General features: G+C 42.7%; 1 protein-coding gene across 1 annotated transcript in view; it reads right to left on the reverse strand.

Annotated features, from left to right (window-relative positions):
• ATP2B2 (ATPase plasma membrane Ca2+ transporting 2) overlaps nt 1-10245 on the reverse strand; it is an 895196-nt gene extending 884951 nt beyond the window's left edge. The window contains exon 1 of the mRNA XM_060239903.1: nt 10174-10245. The gene's annotated coding sequence lies outside the window, so the exon portion shown is untranslated. The remainder of the gene's footprint in view (nt 1-10173) is intronic.
• Between the last annotated feature and the right edge of the window lie 7414 nt (nt 10246-17659).

Consider the following 17659-nt stretch of genomic DNA (forward strand, 5'->3'; position numbering starts at 1 on the left):
AGCCAAAATACAAGATTTTGGAGAATTGGCAGGACTTTGTGTTAATAAAAGTCAAAAATTTTGTGTAAAAATATGCAAGTAAGTAAACAAAAGGAATTGAAGAGATTAACGGGATGTGAAGTTACCCCTAAAGTAAAATATTTGGGCGTGGAAATAACAATGAAGAATATTGATCTGTTTAAAAACAATTATGAAAAGTTATGGCATAAAATGGACAAGATATGATAAAATGGAACAAGCTGAATTTGTCATTGCTTGGTAGAATAGCTGCAATTAAGATGAACATTTTGCCAAGAATAATGTATTTGTTTCAAACTATTCCGATTGTGAAAGACAGTAAACAATTTAATAAATGGCAAAGAAAGATTTCAGAATTTGTATGGGCCGGAAAAAAAACAAGGATTAAAATGGAAGTTTTAACAGATGCTAAAGAAAGAGGAGGATTTCAACTACTAGATTTAAGATTATATCATGAAGCAGTTTGTCTAGTGTGGAAAAAAGATTGGGTGACGCTGTTCAATAAAAAACTTTTAACGTTGGAAAGTCATGGAAATAAATTCGGCTGGCATGCTTATATGTACTATGGAAAGAAAAAGTTGGATGTTTTTTTTCTCACCATTATATAAGAAATAATCTACTAAATCAAAGATTTCAGGTTTTCACGGCTGGTAACATCATTAGGGTTTGTAGAATCTTTCGGGCTCAAGTGCCGTGTTCTACTGGAGAAAGTTTTCCTTCCAGACATTTCGTTCTCAGCTGCGGAGAACATCCTCAGTGGCGTTGCAGCCGGAGCAGGCGCTCTGACCTTCTTTGCTGCTGTGCATTGAGTGGGGCCAGGGCTGCTGGAGAGCTGCTATTTATAGGCTGGAGGGGCTGTGATGAAAGGGCAATTGGTTTGTGGATGTGCCCATTGTTTGGTGGGGTTTCCTGGAAGGGTAGTGATAAGGAAACTGGCTGTTGAATGTGACCATTGTTCTGTGTTAATTGCTGGGAGGGTTGGAAGGGATGTGAAGATAAGGAAGATGGTTGTTGACTGTGCTGATTGTTCTGTGACTTTCTGCAATTTATGGTCTGTAGGGTGTTTTGCAGAGCTGGGTACCAAGATTGGTGGATGAAAATGCCTTCTTCCTTTCTGTTAAAATTGTGCTGGTGTTTGTAAATCTCAATAACTTCTCTGTTCAGGCGGGTATGATAATGTGAGACCGTAGAAAGGACTTCAGTTCTTTCAAAGTGGATGACGTGGTCTCCTTCTTGAAGTGCATGTTCAGCTACAGCTGATTTTTCTGGCTGAAACAAGCGACAGTGTCTCTTGTGTTCGGTGAGACGGGTGTTGATACTGCGTTGGGTAGTGCCAATGTATCAGGAGGGCCTTATAACCAAGGATGAATATAAACAAATCACCAGTGCTTGTAGAGAAAAAGTTAGGAAAGCTAAAACTCAGTATGAGTTTAGGCTGGCCAAAAATGCTAAAAGCAACAAAAAAGGGTTATTTTCTTATGTTCAGAGTAAGAAAAAGAGCAAAGACATGGTAGGCCCATTGTGAGGGTAAGAAAGTGAAATTGTAACAGGTAACGAAGAGAGGGCGGAACTGCTCAATTTCTACTTTTCCTCAGTCTTCTCTTCTGAGGGAAATGGTGCTCAACATGGCAAAAACAGAACATATAAGGAGGGTATGCAGTTCCAACCTAGGATCAGCATAGGGGTAGTACATAAATACCTAGTTTCTTTAAATGAAACTAAGTCCTCAGGGCCAGATGAACTGCATCTAAGGGTTCTAAAAGAGCTTCCGGATGTAATTTCTGAGCCTTTGGCTATTATTTTTGAGAATTCTTGGAGAACAGGAGAGGTGCCGGAAGATTGGAGGCGGGCGAATGTTGTCCCCATCTTCAATAAGGGGAAAAAAAGATGATCCGGGTAACTACCGACCCGTCAGCTTGACGTCTATACCTGGAAAAGTTTTAGAACAAATCATCAAACAGTTGGTCCTGGAACATTTAGAAAGAATAGATATGATTACTAAGAACAAGTCATGTCAGACTAACCTGATCTCTTTTTTTGAAAAAGTGACTAACTTGCTGGATCAGTGGAATTCTGTAGACATCATTTATCTTGATTTCAGTAAGGCTTTTGATAAGGTTCCGCATACTGTCCTTGTTGACAAGTTGCTAAAATGTGGTTTGGATCCTGTTACCATTAGGTGGATCTGTAACTGGTTGATAGATCACACCCAAAGAGTGCTTGTGAATGTTTCCTCGTCCTCTTGGAGAGGAGTGACAAGTGGAGTGCCTCAAGGATCTGTCCTGGGACCTGTTTTGTTCAACATCTTTGTAAATGATTTGGATGAAGGAATAGAGGGAATGCTTAATAAATTTGCAGATGATACTAAATTGGAAGGGGTTGCAAACACAGAAGAAGACAGAAACAGGATACAGGATGACCTTGACAGGCTGGAAAACTGGGCTAAAATCAATAAAATGAGTTTTAACGGGATAAATGTAAAGTTCTGCATTTAGGTAGGAAAATCCAATGCATTGTTATAGGATGGGGGAGACTTGTCTTAGCAGTAGTATGTGTGAAAAGGATCTAGGGGTCTTATGGATCATACGCTGAACATGAGTCAACAGTGTGATGCAGTGGCTAAAAAGGCAAATGCAATTTTGGGCTGCATCAACAGAAGTATAGTGTCCAGATCACGTGATGTGATGGTATTGCTTTACTCTACTCTGGTAAGACTTCACCTGGAGTATTGTGTTCAGTTTTGGGCACCACATTTTAAGAATGATATAAATAAGCTGGAACGGGTTCAGAGGACGGCGACAAAGATGGTGAGAGGTCTGGAAACCAAATCCTATGAGGAAAGGTTGAAGGAGCTGGGGATTTTAGCCTGGAGAGGAGGCAGCTGAGAAGTGATATGATCACCATCTTCAAATACTTGAAGGGCTGTCATCTAGAGGATGGTGTGGAATTGTTTTCTGTGACCCCGGAAGATAGAACCAATGGGTTGAAATTCAATCAAAAGAGTTTCCGGCTCAACATTAGGAAGAACTTTCTGACTGCTAGAGTGATTCCTCAGTGGAACAGGCTTCCTCGGGAGGTGGTGGGCTCTCCATCCTTGGAGGTTTTTAAACAGAGGCTAGATGGCCATCTGACAGCAATGAAGATCCTGTGAATTTAGGGGGTGGTGTTTTGTGAGTTTCCTGCATTGTGCAGGGGGTTAGACTAGATTACCCTAGAGGTCCCTTCCAACTCTATGATTCTATGATCTGTATGTGACAGCTAGATTCAGTAGCAGTCATCAGCAGTGTTCCCTCTAAGCTGAGTTAGTGTGAGCTAGCTCACAATTTTTTAGCCTCCAGCTGACACTTTTTTGTCTCAGCTCAGGAAAAATGGCCCTAGAGCAAACTAATTTATGCAGCAGCTCACAACTTTAATGCCAGTAGCTCACAACTTTAATGCCAGTAGCTCACAAAGTAAAAATTTTGCTCACAAGACTCCACAGCTTAGAGGGAACTTTGGTCATCAGTATCTGATATGAGACCTGTAACAGAATTGAGTACATTTTATGTCAGTTGCATAAATACATGAAATCTAGCAAAAGCAGGAAGATTTCATACTTCATTATCTAATTTAAATTCTGAGTCAAATTCTGTATTTTGGAACCAACCTCTGATAACAAAATTTGAATTTCAGTTTTCACAGGGCCTTTTTGGTGGGGGGAAAAGTCCAGCCAGAACTCATTTGCATATCAGGCCACACCCCCTGACATCACTATTGTTCCACACAGGGCTATTTTGTAGAAAAAGCCCAGCAGGAACTCATTTGCATATTAGGACACACACACACCAACACAAAGCCAGCCGGAAATGCGTTCCTGTGCGTTCCTGCTCAAAAAAAAAAAACCCTGAGTTTTCAGTGATTAATCAACTTTATAATAAAAATCACAGACCTGTCAGGCTTAGGTGGTGACATGATGGCTCCAACCTGAACTGGAATGAAACCAGTACTGGGCTGGTATAACCCCAATCCCTGTACAAATGTGTGGAGAGCAAGGTTTAATTGGCATCCTCAGTGTCTCCAAATATTACCTGCATAGCATCATGCCACTGAAAACCCTGGCCTAGCTTTTAAAATTCCCATTGAACTCATGGATAATGAAAATCAGACTTGTGCAATTCTTTCATTATTAATTACAACAATTATGAAATGAGGTGTTATGTAAGTAGTGTAATTATTATAAAAACAATATAAACACTGGTTTTCTTGTATTTTGTTCTTTCTTTTGTTGCTACAATCTTGTCTCTCACAGTACTGATTCCGTTTTTACAAGAAAACTAGTATTTTCCTAATAAGAGAATAAGTTGTGCTTATGGGAGAGAGAACAGAGAGGCTCTGGGTTTCCTTCACTGACTTGCAAGCTGTAGTAGTAGGGTTACATACATGTCAGGTATTCCAGTCCTGAAGGGTGTCTGCTACTCTCCTCCCAATGCCCTGTTGTGCAAATTTTTCCTTTGCTTTCTGCACCACCACCCCGCTTGCAAGCACTCTCCAAACGTTATCCCTTGTTCAAGCACATCACCCTCAAGGTCCTGCTGCTGCTTGCTTGGCCTGATGCCTTGCCCTCCTTGTGCCACCAAATGTCTTCACCTTGTCAGTTTGCCTTTTCCTTGTGCTACTGTCCTTCAAGCTAAATGGCTACAGTGTCAAACTGCCCACTGCACACAGTTGTGTTACTGTGTGTTTTGGAACCATTCTTACTAGTTTTCCCATGGACCATAGTGTTAAAAATGAGTGGCTTTCATTGCTTCAAAAAGAGGAACCTCTGTAGTCTGTCTTTCTGAAAACTGGGAATACATCCTAGGACAGTGCTACAATCCCCTGATGTTATCTAGTTAGGATGGAAAAGCATGAAGGTACACAGACCCAATAATGAAATAAACAACAAAACCATATAAAACAATACAGTAATGAAACAGTCCCTTTCTGCCTTCAGCTACCACCCCCCAAATCTGGGCAAGGCATAGGATACTAAGTCTGCAGTCAAAGCCATTCTATGAACTATGCACTATGTAAATCTGAGTCAGGACATACAGTGTGCAGCATGGCACAATATTTCTCTGGCTTCCTACTGTGCATACTCAGCATGGGGGGGATTATTGGTAAGAATATCATGGGAGGAACATTGTGCACAAACAGTAAAGTGTAACATATACTATTGTAAGCATATTGTTAACACTTCTCTGCTCAGATCCACTGAAGGTTATCTACCTCTCACACAGGCATCGAAGGGGAACTTGCAGTCATCTAACTGGGAGAATGTGGACAATGCATCCTACACAAATATGCAAGGAAATGAAGTCTGTACCTCAAACTGTGACTGCTGTAATGGTTTTCCTATGCACCCACATGCACTTACTCTTTGCATTACCTTCACAACCCTCCCCCCCTTAACTGTCGCTATGAGTAAGTATAACAGTGCACAAAGGAGAGTTTTACATTAGCACTCTGTTATGATGCCATGCTGACATAGCCCCCTAACCATGCAAGTTGAATATACAAGGAACACAACTGCAGTCCTGGATGACTATCAGGCATTCCTCTCTAATCTGTGCTATTGCTAACCAAACAAATTATCATTGTATGTTTTATGAAATGCTGTTAGCCGCCCTGAGCCTGCCTAGGCAAGGAGGGCGGGATACAAATAAAATTTTATTATTTATTATTATTATTATCTGCTAACCAGAGCCTGTTGCCTTCCAGGAGCAGTCCCAGCAGACAGTGCAGACACAATTTCAATGCAGCTCCCTACTAAGAACAGACCTTCTGTGAGGTCCAGAGGATCCACAGTCATAATAAAAGAGTGAGGCCCTTAGCCATAATAAAAAAATGATGACCTATTATACATATAAAACCAATTTTCAATACTTGTCAAATGTAAAAAGTGGTAATTTTGAGACACTGTTTGACCTTGAGACCCAGGGCAAATGGCTCTGGTGCCCCCCCCTTCAATTGGTCCTGATGGGCAAGCACTGGCTCAGTGGTTATACCATTGCAACCAACAGTGATATCTCAAAATGGAGGATACCCCCAAGACAGAGGAAAGAATTGTGGAACCTGCCAAAGAACCATGTGCATATCTTTTTTCTGCTACTACAGAGCCCTTACATCTCTCTGAGTTCTTAGCAGGCAGGTCTCCACTGATATAGAGGCCAGAATAGACTCCCTTCACAGGGCCATTCACAGGACATTGAACACTAAATCATCCATCTGCTGGATCTACAGCATGACCAGTCGCTACAGTGAACAGCAGGCTTCCAGCTGTCCAGCTGCAAGGATGCCAACTCTCTTGTTTGCCTTAGTTTCTGCACCATGGCAAGCTGCGTAACAAACAGCTGTATGACTAACACATTTCTCTCTCTCATGTATAGGAAGGCAGTGATAAGAACAGCTCTACCTGTGATCCACAAGTCAGTGCAACGCTTCACTGTATAGCTGTGTTTCTATGTAATTAGGGATTGATAGACAGAGATCAGTTCATACTTCTTCCTTGTCACTGACCTCAGCTGTCTTCAACATGTAATATAGAAGGGGGCTATAAGCAGGGGTGGATTTCTAGCAGGAGCTCCTTTGCATATTAGGCCACGCACCCCTGATATAGCCAATCCTCCAAGAGCTTACAAAAAAGAGCCTTGTAAGCTCTTGAAGGATTGGCTGCATCAGGGATGTGTGCCATAATATGCAAAGGAGCTCCTGTTAGCATTCCACCTCTGGCTATAAGGTGGGTGGGCCAATGCTTACAGTTATATTCTTGCAAGAGAAAAGGAAAGCATCCACCAATAGTATACCCGCTCCCAGATCACTACTAGCATGAGCTGGTTGGGAAGGAAGGAGGACTTGAAGGACATTGTTCTCCTTTTTGGTGATGTTCAACTGACCCTTTATTGACTCAGTTAAAAGCCTTGGGGTCATACTGGATCCAGTTTTGTTACTGGAAAGTGAGCTGCTGGCTTAGTCTAGTCCATAAAATGGCTCCTTACAGCTGACCTGGCCACTTGGATCCATGCCACAATAAGATTGAGCCTAGACTACCAGAATGGTGTAATCAACTGCTGGAAGAGGTTAGGGCCTTGTGGGACTTCGCTCAGAAGACCGTCCTCTTCCGGCAGGCTTTCAACCTACCGTAGGAGAATTCGGGAATAACCGCCATCCTGGAACTATGTAGAACATCTAATGTGTTAGCACCAAGCTTTATTTGTTTTAATCTATGTGTTTTAATTTATACATTTAAGTGGTTTTATTGTTTTATGCCTGTGATCATAGCACACTATGACTTTGATGTAAGCCGCCCTGAGTCTGCCTTAAACATAAACAAACATAAACAAACAAATAAACATAATGCACATTGATCTCTCAAAATTAACTCAGAAACTCCAACTGGTGCCGAATGCCATGGCTCAGCTATTAACAGGCAGTAGATGCAGCATTTATATTACTCCCATTGTACAGATGGTCCACTAGCCAGCAATCTGTTACTGGGCTAACTTTAAAGTATTGGCTATCACATACAAAGCCCTTCAGGGCTTTGGCCCCTCATATCTGCAGGACCATCTCTCTCTCTCTCTCTCTCTCTCTCTCTTTCTGCTTCACCATGACAACTTTGCACAACTCTTCAGGGGCTTCTGTAGGCACCAACTTGCAAATGGGCAAAATCAACAACTGCCCGTACATGTGCTTTCTCCATTGTGGCTCCCAGCTTGTGGAATGGCTTGCTCGTCTCCCAGTTTTCTGAAACTATGCAGACCTGAACTACTGAAGATATCTTTCCTGCACAAGAAATAAAATTGTGCTCTACAAAATAGTTTTACAAACATGTTCAGATAAATTATTAGTGACTGTGGTCTATACTGCTGTATATACGTAAATACTGAACAATTAAATGCTGTATTAAGAAAGAAATACTACATTTGTTAAATGTAATCTACTTGTTTCGCAAACAAAATGTCCTACACATTCAATAGAAGTGGCACTGCTGAAACTCCTTACTGATAAGTCATCTCTTCATAGGTTAGTGGGGGTCAGAAATAAACACCAGTACAAAAGGAACAATGTCTATAAAAGAGGGGGGAAGGAAACACCTGAATGTTTGTACATACATTAAAGTATTTTTACTTATGAGTGAGATTATTGCTTTTATTTTGAACCTGGGTTGGGCATTGGGCAGCAATGAAGCAGTGCAGGACTGAAGAGAAACTTTCCAACTTGAAATATGGCTATCAGTTTATGTGTTAAGGTGAGGCAACAGCACAATTTGAAAGTTATTTATAACTCTTGTATCCCAAATATATTCCAGGAAAGAAGCCCCACCAAGAGCAGTGCTATTTTATCTTCATAAGAACCCTGTGAGGTTGTTTGTGAGAGGGGTCATTTTGTAGAAAAAGAGGTGCCAGAGCTCATTAGCACAACTCATTTGCATATGTCACACACCCTTGACATCACTGGAAGATGTACTAAATTACATCAATTCAGCATCTACCTTAAATGCTTCCTGAATTACAATTGTCATAATAAAACCTTACTCCCATCATACCTTTTAAATTACTTTATTCTATGTGGCCACAGTGGCATGATGAAGATTTCTATCTGTTTGCTTTATATGTTTTGGTTGTTTTCCCTTTTTTTGTGGGGAAAAATATTAGAAAGTTTGTCAACTCTTAGATGTCAGCAAAATTCTCACAGGGTGTTTGAACAATGGAGCTCAGAAACAAGGTGTTTTTTTGGGGGGGAGGGGGTAGGAAAGAAAGAGCACAATAAAAGTTAGAGGTTCTGGAGCTCTGCTCCTGTGAACTCCTGCCCAAGATGAGGCCTGGTTGTGAGAGAAAGAATGACAGATGCAGAGTCACCTACTGAATTCTGAATCAGTGTTTTCCTAGTCCAAGCCTAGCATGCTATGCACTACGCCATACCTGCAGCATTCCTTCAGTTTTATTTATTGTGAAAATGAACTGCTTAGTAATACACAGGCATTGGTTTGATACATCAGTAGCCACTTTTATATTCTTTGTTTATTGCATACAACTGTGCTATGAAATAACGAACAGTATGTTATGTTTCCATGACAAAGTTTTACTTTGTTCTTGACCGAGCAAGCAAGAGATGGGACATGTGTAAAAAAATTATGCATTTATAAACTGCATACTCCACTGTTCAAGGTTAGTCTCTTAAAAGACTTTATTTGCCACACTCACAGTAAATCTTAAAATAACAGTCAAAAGGATGCTGTAGGCTGGGGGGTGGGGTTGCATGTTACCATATGGAAATTATATGTCATGGATTCTTACAGTTATCCATATCCAGGACACTTAGTGCTCATCTAATGTTTGTAAAATTAACAGTAGCCTTGAACTGGCTACAGCTCTGTATATCCAAGACACGGGCACAATGAGAAGTTCATTGCCCGCTGCCCCCCCCCCAAAAAAAGCCCTCATTAACAAAAATGGCAGAAGATTCATGTCACCCAAAGACTTGACATGGTCCTTATTTCTCCTAGTGCAACATGTTCTGATGTACTGGAGCACACACATTCTTTAGCGCGCACACATATGCAGGTATACAAACTCTTTGGTGGCATGAGTCAAACTGCTTATCCAAAGGGCTGGACATCCATTTTCAGGCTTATCCCGTTTATTCGGAAGCAAGTCCCCAGTAGGACTAATGAACAAGCTCAGAATTGCAGTCAAGGTCTTCTCAGAGCTGCTGGCTGCGGGCACAGAGCTTGGGACGTGCTCCCTGTCTGGTCCAAAGCTTCCTGCCCGCTTCCCCATCCTTAAGACATTTGAATTGGAAAAAAAAGTCTCGCCCCCCGCCCCTCCCCGGTGTCCTTCACCTTAAGGCGCCACCAGCGCCAGTCACGCTGCCCCGGAAAGGCCAATCCCAGCCCCCAGCCCGAAATCCCGCGGAGCACCTCAAGGTCACCTTATGACAAAAGCCAGCCACCGCGGCGGCGGCAGCACCTGCCAGAAGAAACCTGCGGCAAAGCCACCCGCAACAGGAGAGGAGAGGCTTTATCAGGGCTTTGGAGAAAGCGCGCCGTTGAGGAGAAACACACACACGACTCGGAAAAGAAATCCCTCTTGAACAGGAGGCGCGAAGGAGAAAACGGGAAGTTCCTTTCCTTACCTGACCCGGCGACTGAGGAAAGCGCGCCTCAGAAGTAAAGCTGCTGCCTTGGCCGCTGCCGCGGTGACTGGCTGAAGGCGAGAGGGCGCGCTGCTGCCGCCGCCGCCGCTGCTGCAGCTGTTGCTAAGTCACTTCAGCGGGCAAAAGGAGCCGCTCTTCTCCTCACAGGCGGTGGTGGCAGCGGCGGCGCCCGGGGATTCCACTAGCGCGCGCGACGCGTTTTGCGACTGCTCCAAGCTCTCCCCCTGCTGCTGCACTCCTCATCCTGCGCTCTGGCATGCCCCTGCCAGTCCTGAGCGGCTGCAAAGCCGGCTGTGAAGGTCCGAGGAAGAGGGAGCCCTGAGAAACTAACTGGAGCTCTCTGGCTCCTCAGAAAAATACCAGACCCGGCCACACTTGGAAGGGCTAGGGAAGTAAGCTTCAGGAGGACAGCTAGAGCCAGGATTCATTCAGGACCATGGTGCCACTGGGCAATGTCTGAAGGAATAATGAAGGCAGAACCTAAGAACATCTCCTATGTGTCATTCCCTCTATAGCCATTCTTCTCTACATGTCACAGTTTATGGGAAGGGAAAAGTTAGAGACTGAGACTTTCAGGAAATCTTCATTTAGAAGCAGTGGCTCTCCTTTGCCAGGGAGCAGGAAAGATGCTGAGGAGGCAAGAACAGCATCAAGCCACAGTGTATTCTGAGAGAACTCTGAACAACTCCTTTAGGCAACAAGCAGCTATAATAATTCTTACCATGTATTTAGCACTAACTGTGTACTAAGCACCATACAGAACTACAGGCCACATACATAATCTGCTTAAATAGGAAAGCAAAAGAAAGCACTACAGTTCCATAATATGTCGTCAATCACAGGGATGCAATGACCTCTTTCAGATGTCATAACATCAGCCCTAATCATCTACTTCCTCTATCACTGACAATCTGTTTGAGGCCAGTATCTTGACCACCAGAATGCATAGACATCTCAGGCAAAGAAAAGGTGAAAAGGGAATAAACTGTTTCAAGTTTAATCAAAACAGTCACCCCAGGCCATTGGCCCTCTGAAATTCTTCCCATTGGCCTTAATGGCCAATCTGCTCCTGTAACTAATCACAGAAAGCAAGTCTCAGCAGAGTCAGTCACTGCTAAATTTGACTAGGTCCTTCTATTTAGATTAGTGCTTATCCAATAATAAAAACAAATAACCCAATAATAAAATGAACATAAACTAGAGTACATGCAAAGTGCTTTACTGTCAATACTGAGTCATTGCAGGAAAGCTCTGCCCTGTGGAGTCCAGAGCCCTGATTTCTAGGGTACCTAAAATGATATAAAGACAGCTTCAGCTCCTTTCATTGTAGAAATTAAGTGATAAAAGGAAAGGCTAAACTGGGACAGCTTTGTGCAGAATCTAATGATTCTGATGCATCCTGTCACATTAGCTCTGAGTTGTCTGTCAGGAAAATAATGGAAAGGAAAGAATGTTGCTTGGGCATCTAAGTTCATCCAATTCTGAGTTTATCCAATGTTCAGTTCTACCATTAGGTTACATTGATCCCTTTCAGTTAGATTATGCAAAGAATAATGCAGGGCCTTCTTTGTAGAAAAAGCCCAGCAGGAACTCATTTTCATATTAAGCCATACCCCCTGACATCACCATTGTTTGGCATAGGGCTTTTTTGTAGAAAAGGCCCAGTATGATCTTATTTACATATTAGGCTACACCCCCTGGTGCCAAGCCAGCCGGAACTGCGTTCCTGTGTGTTCCTGCTCAAAAAAAGCCCTGAAATAATCTATGATCAAACATGAAGGGATTCATCTTCACTGATTCCTTCTCTCCATAGCAGACCTCCAGCTCCTCACATGCTATTCCTGAGATCATTTGGCCCCTACAGCAGCATTTGGTGGGGCATTTGTGGCTGCAGCAAGACAGGGGAGGTAAGGATGTAAAACCATTCTGTTAGCAGAAACATTCCGCAGGATCTGAGGGTTCATTTAATTATCTTAATTTCATTCAGATACACAAAACAAATAAGACAATATGTATCTCTTTCTGAAAATGGGTTGGTGCCTTGGCTTGCTAGATCAGTGTTTCCCAAAGTGGGCGATATTGCCCCCTGGGGGGCACTGTAACAATCCAGGGGGGCAGTAATAGCCTTGGGTGCAATTGGAGGGTGGTAAATAAAAATAAGGGGGCGGTGGAAGTATAAAGGAAGAAGAGAAGAGAGTGGGAGGTGTCAAAACATCACATTTCTGGGAGGGGTCCAGAATTTCTAATTTAGAGAATTCTAATTAATAAAAATAGAGGGATCCTTTTTGTCTGCTACTTAGTGCGAATTCACTCAATTAGACTAGCAATGAGGACCAGAACTCCTTCCAATTAAAATATAAGAAGGATGCAGTTTATCTACAAGACAGAATAAAAAATAGAGGTGTACAGACAAAGACAGAAACAAAAAACCTTACTAGTCTATCCTAGCCAATACTTGCTATAGCTAGCAGCTTCTCAAGGTTGCTTGCAGTTCTCTCTCAGCAATACAGTTCAAGTCAGGACAGTGGAAGCACTGAGGCAATTACACAAACTTCTCTAAAGAGTTTCAGCCTGTAGCTTGCTCCTCACAAGGTTTTCTGCAGATCATCGAGCTTTTTACAGTCCTCTGGTTACCAGGTGATTTCTTCTGTTGATTTCAGCCAACTGCAATGCCCCAGACACAAAGACCGATTTCCCACTCGCATTACGCCACTCTCAAGTTCCTCTTCTCAGAGGGGCTTCCCTCTGATTTCACACTGCAGCCTGGGGCTGCAGCTAACATCCACTTTTTTGCACCACAAACAAACTGGTTTTTAGAGGTTTCTGTTTGCAGTGCGAAAAAGCTGAAGCTAGCTGCAGCCCCAGGGCAGATAGTGTGAAATCAGAGGGAAGCCCCACTAAGAGAAGCTTGAGAGCGGTGTAAGATGAGTAGGAAGTCAGTCAGAGTGTCTTCTGCTGAACCAGCGCATGGGAGTAGGTGGGTAGGCAACTGTCTAGGATGCCACCCTGCCAGGGAGGCACTGCTGGGCACCCCCTTACTTCCCCTTCCCTTGTGGCATGATTGCGCCAGCAAGCAAGCCAAGAGCCCCAGGCAGTGCTGCCATGCCGCCACTTTTCTTCACAGGGCAAACATTGCCTGTGCTTGTCAGAGACTTCCAAGGAAGCCTACGAAGAGCACCCCATTTTACCACTGCCCGCTGCTTTCAGGTTGGAAGCGGCTGGGCGAGGCAGCTTCCCATTGCATTAGTTGGAGCTGACAAGGGGAGGGTGGATAATAATTATCAAAAATTTCAAAAATTCTCTGTGTATGAGAATGTTACTATAATTGATTTTATAAAATAATTTTAGAATTTCAAGCTTCAAAGTGTCTTCTTTACAACATCTTTGTTTACTCTGTGTACAAATATGTCACTGCATCTTTTAGTCCACTTCTTGAAGATAAATTTCCAGGGGGGTGCTGTGTAACTTTTTTTCTGAAAAGGGGGCGTTAGGTCAAACAAGTTTGGGAACCTCTGTGCTAGATAATTACTGCCATTTAATAGTGGCCAAACTACATTTTGAAAACTAGCAAAAAATACAGGTCTTACAGGATATGTTTTGCATTTATGTTGTTCAATCCTGATTCCTGACTGGATGTGCATGCAGTCTACACAGTGATTTGTTCGCCACATGGTTCCCATGAATAGACCTCCTAGGAAGTGAGTGTACATTCTGTCATGTCTTCCTGAAGTCTATAAGATTCTTAATTTAAATAACATATTATCACCTTACGGAGTATGTTTCATTCCAGAATAAAGAAACTGAAGCTATAAATTATGGGAAATCCAGAAAGAAACAGTCAGATACTCCTGAAGCTTTGCTGAAACAGCTGAGGAACACAGGATCTCTCTTTCTGTAATATCTGATGTGGGGTAGTGGGTTTCCTCCCCTGGAGAAATACCACTTTGCCTCCACCTGTTCTTTACCTGCAGGGTTTTTTTGTAGAAAAAGCCCAGAAGGAACTCATTTGCATATTAGGCCAAATCCCCTGATGACAAGCCAGACAGAATGGCATTCCTGTGCATTCCTGCTCAGAAAAAGCCCTGTTTACCTGTATATTTATAATTAAAGCGAATACTCCAAAAACACCTAATGTCTCTGTGCTCACTTAGTAATATTACACAGCCAAGAGAAAATGAACAGCATCAGCCTAAACAATCCTTTATTGTTAAAATTTTAGATGTTATATTTTCTACTTTTTCTAGGTAATAAAGTACATTGTTTCCATAAAGAGCAGTTTGAATATCTTGAAATTGCAATAGTGTTTCCCACAATAAACTGACTAAATTGTTTGGTTATCTGCTTTTCTCAGATGGGCTTTGTGGCCAGATTAGCAAGAAGAACCCAGAACATTTGGTGTGACAGACTGGGAAGTCACTAAAGCATTCCTTCAGGGCTGATATTTATTTGGCATTGCCATATGGCACCTGCCCTACTTAATGACCTATGGTGCTAAAGAGATCTGCATAGCATCTTGTGGTGACTTGGATGCCTCATTGATCATCTAACCAGCACCCACAAAGGAGGCATTCTGGACTACCACAAACCATTCTGCCATCTTATTCTGAATTGGTTTTAATATTGTTTTGTTGTGAAATGACCTGTTGTGACCTGCCTTGAGCCCGCTTGCAGGGAAGGGCAGGATATAAATCAAACCAAATAAATTTATTTTGCATTCAAGTGGTCTTGGCAAGAGATAATCCGTCTATATCTGTATATCTCTCTATACCCTATATCTGCAGCCAGGCCTTCACAAACCACAAAATTTTCTTCAAAGACAAATATTTAATACCTACATTTGGGAGTGATTTCCCCCCTATGCTTTTATTTCCATTTTCTTCAATGGGAAACAAATGCAGACAGGATATAATTTCTTTATTTTCCATCTAGTTGGAATTGGTAAGTTTTTGGAAAATTTTGCAACTCACTCAACGGATCCTCCTGTAAAATTTCAGACAGATAGAACAGTTGCCAGCTTTGTAGCTTATGAAATATCCATAACATTTCTATTTAGAGTATCTTTCTTTTCTATCCATTCAGGATGAAATTCTCAGGGATTATAGTTCTCTCTCAAGGAAACTTTTCTGTCAATTTCAATTAGATGAAGAAAGGGTCCAGTTTTATATAGAATGCTGTGAATTTCATGGCAAACATGTATGGAACTCAAATACACTGGTTCTGGCTGTCTCGAAGGTGAGGCAATCCCCAAATTAGCTTGTAGGATTCAAGCAATTGCTAAAAAGAAGCTGCCTTCTAAACTTGCTGCTGAGTTCCTGCCCTGCAGAGACACACCAAGAAGTTAGCATGGGCCTCTGTTCTTCCCTGCTGAAAACCTTCCTGTATTCCTATAGGTGGGATGCAATGATGATTTTCCTGTTCATACCAAACATACATGAACAAGCAAACAGTCCTTTAATAAATCAGATCTCTGATGATAACTAGTGATTAGAATGTGAGCCAAATGGTGTTCAGCCACCCCTAGTTTTATAGGTAACTAGGAATAAGGCCTGTTGTGAATGAAAATACAATGGGCTCTAGAAGGAGGCTCTGGACAAGTGACCCCCCCTTGCTGTCTACCCACCCACCCAAGTGAAGGCATTCATTCTCCCCCCCCCACCTCCAGGGGAGCTGATCTCTGCCATCTGGAGAGCAGTTGTAATTTTGAGTGATCTCCAGTTCTTACCTAGAGATTGGCAACAGTGGTTCCCAGGAGCAAATGGCTGGTTTGGAGGGTGGAGTCTATGCTATTGTACCTGTCTGAGGTCCCACTGCTCCTCAAACCCTACCCTCTCCAGGCTCCACCCCTCAAATCTCCAGGAATTTTCCAACCTGGACTTGGCAACTGCTAAGTTACACTGGCTGTCCTAAGGGGGCTGCTGCTGAACAGGAGCAAGCAGTCAGGCCTAGTTAAGTTATGCCAGCTAGGTGGCATCAAGTCACCCAGAGGAAACTGCCAGGCCTAGGGAGGCCAACCTCCAGTTGGAGCCTGAATATCTCCTGTGATCTCAATTGAACTCCAGACAACAGATCTCTCTCCCTACCCTGAAGAAAAAGACTGCTTTGGAGGGTGGACTGCTTTGGTATGCCATTCTATTCACCTGAGGCCTCTCCCTTTACTGACAGAAGTTGGTTGTATAGGAATAGCCTCTGGCTAGGGGTGAGGCTAAGAGGAGGAGGGAGAGAGAATGAGGCAACAGCCATGGCCTCAAAGGAAGTGTTCCCAGTGAGGCCAGGCCTTGCCGCCTAGTCACATTATGGTGGTGGCATCCCTGGCTATTTCTGCAGCCTTTGGAAGCTTTGTGTGCTAGGAGGTCGTCTGTGTGGCTATTGATGGGCAGCAGATGTCTGTTGTTGGTGACGCATTTCATGAAGCTGGTTGACAAAGAGGACACAGAGAAGAGTTGGAGATGTGTCTGTCTCCGAGGTAAGACTGTTTTAGTAGTTTGTTCAACATTCCTGGGCCTGCAGTAGGCAAAGGCAGGGGAGTCAGTCAATGGGAGGCCAGAGATGCTGAGTGAGCCATGATTTGCCAATTATTTGTCAAGTGCATGGAATGCATCCGTAAGCCAATGGGAGAGCTCCATTTGGCCACCACCATACAAAGATTATTATTATAGATTCAATTTTATGCCAGTAGAGGCATTTGGCACCCCAAGGAAGGCAGGGAGAACTGCACAGCAGTCACATTAGGCACTTCTAGAAACTAAGCAGTATTATAGCAAGAAGGTAGACATTCACATTTAGAATTCCCAGGAAGGCTGAGAGAGTATAGGGGCAGGAATTTTGACAGCTCCAGGAAGAGGAGCTTTCTTTACATGTTCTTTGGATAACAATCCTTTTATTTTTTAAAAAGCTCAATTGTCTCTGAGGTAGCAGTCAACCAAGAAAACTACTACTGTGGCACAGGGATTCTTTTTTTTTTTTTTTAATGCCAGATAACTTGCAGAAACCTGCAATTTTGCATCCTTTCTGTGAGCCAGGCAGAATTACAGAGGAGGGGGAAAGTGAAAAAGTCTTGTAAAATCCACAAATGGCTATTCGATGGGAAAGAAATAGAACAGGTCAGGAATTTTAAATACCTAGGTCTCCGTTTTAGTTACAATATGTCCTGATCATGTCACTGTAAATCTGCAGTTAACTTAGCAGTCATTACTGCATCAGCCATTTCCTGATTTTTCTTTAATAGAGGCAACCAGTTTGTTCCAGCGGCTTTAAAAACCTATAAGGTCAAAGTAATCCTGCAGTTATTGTATGGTATTCCGACTTGGATTAGTGCCTTTGATATCAAAAAAGCTGAGTCCAAATTTGCTAGGAAAATTATGGGCCTACCATGCTGTGTCTCATACGCTACTCTTTGTCTAGAAACAGGCCTCAATATGTTAGAAACTAGAACATGGCTTATATCAATCAAATATTCTGCCAACTG

The sequence above is a fragment of the Heteronotia binoei genome, chromosome 5, assembly GCF_032191835.1.
Source record: "Heteronotia binoei isolate CCM8104 ecotype False Entrance Well chromosome 5, APGP_CSIRO_Hbin_v1, whole genome shotgun sequence".
NCBI classification, from domain to species: Eukaryota; Metazoa; Chordata; class Lepidosauria; order Squamata; family Gekkonidae; genus Heteronotia; species Heteronotia binoei.